Below are 6,986 nucleotides of genomic sequence, written 5' to 3'. Positions count from 1 at the left end.
ACTTTCATAATGCATATATGTATACATATATGAGGAACCCAAAACACAGTTGATCTCATATCAAGAAAACACATTCAAATGACCAATATGAGGAACCCAAAACACAGAGTCTTTAACCAACTTTATATAAGAAACAAAACAACAACCATACCCAGATTTCAACATGAACAGCAGAGACTTAAGAAACCAACCCCTGTTTTAATCGATTGTATATTTTAAACATTTCAAACAAACTATAAAACAAAAACAATCTTAGATTAACGCCAAAAACCAAAAACCCAGTCTTAATAAATAGAGAAAACCATAAACATCACAAACAAACCTTCATAATAACCAAAACCCAAACCTCTGTTTTGATACCCGAGACAAAAACCCACAAGAATCAAACAAAACCTCTGTTTTGATACCCGAGACAAAAACCCACAAGAATCAAACAATATTTTCACACAAAACCTGAAACAAACCTTCATAATAACCAAAACCCAAACCTCTGTTTTGATACCCGAGATAAAAACCCACAAGAATCAAACAATATTTTCACACAAAACCTGTTACATTCTAGCATATCAAAAACTTATACAGATAAGAAGTGTAAAAACATGAGTGGTGAAAATGAGATATCATCAAACATCATTAAACATCAAGTTACAGAGGGTTACACAAGCATCTAACAAGAACAAAGGGTAAACCATAGTGTCGATCATGCTTTAGGTATGTGATCTTACCTTGGATTGTTATAACAACAAATGGTCAGTGAGGAGATTCAATGAAGATGAAGATGATGAAGATGAAGATGATGCGGTGGAGATTCAATGAAGATGAAGATGATGAAGATGAAGATGAAGATGAAGATGATGATCGGTGGAGATTCAATGAAGATGAAGATGATGATCGGTGTTGGGAGTTGGGAGAAGAGATTTTCAGATCTTATTGAGAAGTGTGATCGGTGTTAGGGAATTATTAGGGATTATATGTGTTTATCATTAAGGGTTAAGGGTATAAAGGACATTTCACAATTGTCAAACAGTCAAACAGACGGAAGTGTGACGGAGGGACTCAAACTGTTATGAATTTATAAGATCAGGGGCTCAAAAAACCAAAAAATGAATTTAGGGGCTCATGTTGATGTTTCACACATACCACAGGGATGCAAATTGCATTTTTCTCTAATAAATAAATAAATAACTTTCTTATGATAAACAAATCATTTTATGTATATGATTACAATTAATTATTATTTTTTATTTATTGACTTATTGTGTATACAAGTATGTACTTATTTATTTATATGTATTATGTATGTATGTATATGTGTATATGTTAGTGTATGTATCGACGTGTCGTTTAACCATTAATAAAAAAAAGGTTTCAACATATAACGACGATCACGTGCATGTTGTTTAAACATATAGCAACGATGGTCAGCTAAGGTTATTCATGCTATAATTCTCTCAGTGAAGGTTGTTTAGGATGATTACTGGTCCATTAGGATGACTGATAGGTCAATTAGGGACAGTGGTGGTCAACTAGGGTCATTCATGCTCCATTTTTTTGTCAATAAAGGGTGTGAAGGATGATCAATGGTCCATTAAGATCATTGATGTACCAATTAGGGTTAGTGATGGTCAACTAGGGTTGGTCATGCAACATTAATGTCAATGAAGATTTTTTAGGATAATTAATGGTTCGTTAGGATGATTGATAAACCAATTAGAACAGTGGTGGTAAACTAAGGTTGTTCATGCTACATTTTTGTCAATGAAGGAGCTTTAGGATGATTAGTGGTTAATTAAGATGATTGATAGGTCAATTAGGGGCCAGTGGTGGTCAACTAGGGTTGTTCGTGTTCCATTGTTATCAATAAAGGTCGTTTAGGATAATTGATGGTCCCCTATGATGGTTGATGCACCAATTAGGGCCAGTGATGGCCAACTAGGGTTGTTCATGTTCCATTATTGTTAATGAAGGGTGCTTAAGATGATCAATGGTCTATTAGGATAATTGATGGGCCAGTTAGGGCTAGTGATGGTCAAGTAGGGTTGTTCATGCTATATTTTGTCAATGAATGGCGTTAATGATGATTAATGGTCTATTAGGATGATTGACGGCCTAATTAGGGCCATTGATGGTCAACTAGGTTGTTCATGTAGCATTATTGTCAACGAAGGGCGTTTAAAATGATAAATGGTCTATTAGGATGATTGATGGGCCAATTAGGGCTAGTGATGGTCAAGTAGGGTTGTACATGCTACATTTTTGTCAATGGAGGGTGTTAAGGATGACCAATGGACCAATTAGGGCTAATAATGGTCAACTAGGGTTGTTCTTGCTACATTAGTGTTAATGAAAGATGTTTAGGATGATTAATGGTCCATTAGGATTATTAATAGGCCCATTAAACACAATGGCGATCAACTAAGGTTGTTTATGCTACATTTTTGTTTAATGAAGGACGTTTAGGATGATTAGTGGTCCATTAGGATGTTTGATAGGTCAATTGGTTCCAATGGTGGTGAACTAGGGTTGTTCATGTTTCATTATTGTCAACGAAGGGCGTTTACGATGATCAATGATCCATTAGGATGACGGATGCGGCGATTAGGGCTAGTGATGGTCAACTAGGGTTGTTTATGCTTCATTATTGTCAATATAGGGCGTTTAGGATGATAAATGGTCTATGAGGACGCTTGACGGGCCAATTAGGGCCATTGAGTATAGAAGATAGGTGTGTGGTGATAATGAATGAAAAACAATCATAGATCGAAGAAGATAAACAAAAAGATATGAATGAAAGCAGTTTCATCATCACAAATTCATTAACCTTTGGTGATTTAACGATAAACTTGGGTGATTCAACGATACTTGCTGTGAGGCCACCATCTGAGACTGCCATTGTCGAAAACCGGACAACTAGACGCATCGGAATCGTCACCGCCATGCACTGTTTGACATAGTTGCCATTTACGTTTTGATGCTCAGAGCCGAGCTACGACAATTAACATAACTAATGTAGACATCATTTTTGTTATATTACAAATTTATTTATTAATTGTTATGGTGTGCAATATAAGGATGAGCATTTGGTACTTGGTACGGGTACCGAATTATTTTCGACCCCTTTTCGGTACCCACTTTTTGACGTTTTCTGTACCGATACTTTCGGATCGGTACCTGTTCGGTACAGTACCGAGTATTTTTGATTCTAGTACCCATATTTGACAGTATTGAATACTGGTACCTAGCTCATCCCTAGTGCGATACGTCCCGACGTAACATATGGGTTTACCACTCCCCTAGTTATAATATTAATATAATATTTTGACACAAATAAAAATATAATAATTAATATTAATAATTCAGAGAGCTCTTTGAGCATTCACATCCCTTCCCCTATCTTCATCCCTATAATTACACTGAAACCACTATATTTTCTCTCTAATTTCAATTAAATAATATTTTTCTCTACATTTATCATTTCATTTTCGTCCTCTCCACTCACAACTATTTTTAAAAAGTATTAAAAAATTATAGGGGTGTTTGCATTGTCCTCCAAATTTATACATTTTCTTCCTCCTTCACTCACAACTCATCATGACCACTTTTCATAATATTCACATAAAAATAAGACTATGGATATGGGGCGGGGGTTAAGGCGTGGGTTTGGTACAAACGCCCAAGTCACCACCCTGGGTGGGCTTGGGTTTCAGCGTGGCCCCTTGGACGGGGGTTTCAGCACGAGCGTTGGGCGGGCCTAGCGGTCTTTCGTGGCCGGCTCACATTGGCTGGGTTGGCTAGGCTATAAGTGGCTAGGATTTAAATTTAAAAGACAACCGTTTGGCTAAGCCAAACCCATACACTATAATTGAAAAAAAATTACAACACGTGGCCAACCCACGCAGGCTAGCCACGCCCCGCCATACCGACTCAACATGTGTCAACCCATGCCCCATATCCTCGCCCCACCATGCCCAACGGTCTAAGGGAAGGGATGTGAATGGTCTTATAGGATAACTTTCTTCTTTTCTTGAAAAATTTGGATGATCCCGCCCACTTTCCCCAATATTCATCTTTTCCCTCCAAATGCCATTTAACTTCCCCCAATCTCCATTGTCTCAGAACATTCATCCCTTTCCATCCATTCCCTGAAGACGTCAAGTCGAGCTCCCCTTCTCTCCGTTCTCTTTCATCTCCACCGATGATGACCAGTCCACTCTCCAAGTCACCACAAGCGTTCTCCTCACCGGTGACATTTCCGTCTTCCTCTTCTTCTCCTCCCGTCTCCGAGCAAAGTGCCAAAGAACTGGTTTGATTTCTGATTAATGGTTCGCATTAGTTTGTTTATTTTTATATCTAGGGTTTAGTTTGTGATATGTGAAGAGTATTTGGAGCTTATGTGTCGGTATTAATGATTACTGAATTAGGAATATTGTATGTTTGATAGAATATGAGATCTGTTCGCTTTTTGCCCTGTCACGAACACCTCTCTCGTAGGCATTGATAAACAGAACTATATTCATTTGTTTCTAGCATAGTTAGCTTGTTTTCGTGATTAACATTGAATTAGATCTTTAAATGTTTACGTTTAATCTATTATTGATGATGGTATTGATTGTTTTATTTTCCTCATTCATGTCTGCAGAAGTGAAGTTTAAACTATAAAGAAGGAAAACCTAACAAAAAATGAGCTATGTCTTTAGATTCAGTCATGTTATCATTCTTGTTTACAGATTTGTTAAGCAGTTTTGTTTGAGCTTTTAATGGTCATTTTTTGTTGTGAACAAGAGTTTGTACAATTCCATACTTGAAGATCTTTGTAATTGTGTACAATTTAACAAATCAACACTTCCACCAGATTGTTTCTACACTTTGTTTACACCCATAACAGTTATTTATGTGCCCTCTTGCAAAATTTCATTTTGCACTAATATTTTAGGTCTGCGTTGAGCTCATAAGTGTTGGATCTTTGTCTGCTTGCTTTAGATTAGATGGTTCATCAATATCTCATCATGTATCGCTGGTTGCTGGTGGATTCTCTTATTCATCACTCAAGGTCTTTTTTAGCTAATCTTTATTGATTATGCAAATGCGATTTTTTTTTTAATTTATTTTTCCTGATTTCTTAAGTTAACTATTTGACGCCAGAATTGGGATATTGCAAAACTTGGGTGTATGGCAGTTGTAAGTTGTTTTGAACCTGTTCGGGGCTGCTATGATATGAAGGTTGCAAGCTTTTGATTTGGGTTGTTTCGGTGGAGGAATCGACCCGTCATCGATGGTAAACGATTTGTTTTCGTTATGTTTAATGTTTACCAAGATTGTAAGTGATTTTGGTATCTATTATTGAAGGTAAATAAGTTAAGGGGCTGCTGCGTTTGGTTCCTGTTTACTGCAAGATAAAGGGTTTAAACTACTTGTTTTGGTGGAAAATTGGACCTACAATCTTCGGTAAGAAGTTCTAGTTTGTTAAGTTTCATGTTAATTTCAGTTTTAAAGGTTCTAATGATGTTTTTGGTGGCTGTATGTCATGTTTGGTTTTAATGAGTTTATTAACTCACTAATTAATAAACATTAAAGGTTCTAATGATGTTTTGGGGCCCTTTTTTCTTAAGAAAATTGTTATAAAAGAGAATGCCAAACTTCGTGACCTATCTAACAGAAAAAAGATAACACTAGAACCAATTAAAATCTTTTTATATGAAAAAAGCCATTTACATACAAATCTGGAAAAGTTGTAAAGTCGAGCCAGATTGATTTTTATTGGGCTGAGCTTAAGTTTATTTCAGCTCAACTTTATTTTCAAGCTGACCCATGTGAGCTCGGTATGAAGTTCGAGTTGAGCTTGAGCTTGGCTCAGCTCGGCTCGGCTTGTTAACAACTTTTAAGTGTTCCCCACTGCATTACGCGGAGACCACTTTATATGCTAAAATGAGTTTATATTTTGTAGGATTGGTAAACTAATAGAAAATGATTTCCGTGATGCAAATTGTTGTTATTGCAGCATCGAGTTTCTTACTAGTGTAACTCATTTACTTTGATTATCGCATAAGGCATGTATATATTGGTCGATTGTAGTTTAGTCGGACTTGTAAGTCATGGATTTGGATCTTCATGTCTTATATGCATATGTAGGGTAGATTTGGAACATGTCTTATGTGTATGCATGTGCCCTCGTGTATACATTTTAAGCTTCATTTTATTAACATGACGTTTTATTTTGTTAGGCAATTTCTACGGTTTCGGTTGCAAGTATGAATTGAAGACGTCGGTTTGGGTTGCATGTATGAAGGCATCGGTTCGGGAAGTTATTGTATATCACTTTCATCTTTAGAGATATATGTATTTGTGTTACTTTGAAACTTTTGTAATTGTGTCACTTTGAAACCTTTGTAATTTATATTCTTGGGGTTATTTTAAATTGGTTTTTATTTAATTTTGTTTTTTGTATATTTTATTTTCATTTTTAGATAATTTGTTTATAATGAGAATTTATTGGGAATTTTTAATAAAATTTCTTGAAAATTTGAATCAGAAAAGAAAATAAATATTTTTAGATTAAACACACCAAGAGATGCGGTTCTAGAACCACATCTCTTGAATATATTGGGAAAAAGTAGTTTTTGCTTAAATTGTCAAAAGATGCGGGTTTAGAACCGCATCTCTTGGACCCGCATCTTTTGGCTTATAACCATAAAATGCCATGCCATATGATGCGGGTTTAAAACCGCATCTTATAGCCAATTTAACCGCATTATTTGACCACTTATGTACTAGTGACGGTACCCGACCTAAAAAAACCCAAAACCGCATATTAAAAAAGTCGGGTATGGCAAACCTGGTTCCATACCTAACCCTACCTGTCGGCTGCCAGTTACATATCATTTTCACACCCTATTATTTGAAACTAGTTCAAACCCGGTTTACCCGATCCAAACAAGTCAAAAGCTGAAAAAATCCCAAAGCCGAAACCGAAAAAAAAAACGATCACT

At 36.1% G+C, this 6,986-nt stretch overlaps 1 long non-coding RNA gene across 2 annotated transcripts; it reads left to right on the top strand.

The window, feature by feature from the left end:
* Nucleotides 1–4,045: 4,045 nt before the first annotated feature.
* On the top strand, nucleotides 4,046–6,415 carry LOC110912368. Of its 2 annotated transcripts, none has more exons than XR_002577882.2 (5): nucleotides 4,046–4,303; nucleotides 4,981–5,050; nucleotides 5,143–5,275; nucleotides 5,347–5,445; nucleotides 6,222–6,415. It is a non-coding gene; the product is annotated as an uncharacterized LOC110912368 (long non-coding RNA). The 2 variants fall into 2 exon arrangements; XR_002577881.2 differs by having other exon boundaries at nucleotides 4,934–5,050.
* The last annotated feature ends 571 nt before the right edge of the window (nucleotides 6,416–6,986 follow it).

Source organism: Helianthus annuus, chromosome 12 (assembly GCF_002127325.2).
Source record: "Helianthus annuus cultivar XRQ/B chromosome 12, HanXRQr2.0-SUNRISE, whole genome shotgun sequence".
NCBI lineage: Eukaryota > Viridiplantae > Streptophyta > Magnoliopsida > Asterales > Asteraceae > Helianthus > Helianthus annuus.
Note: the sequence above shows the minus strand (reverse complement) of the source record. Positions and strands in the feature narration are given on the sequence as shown.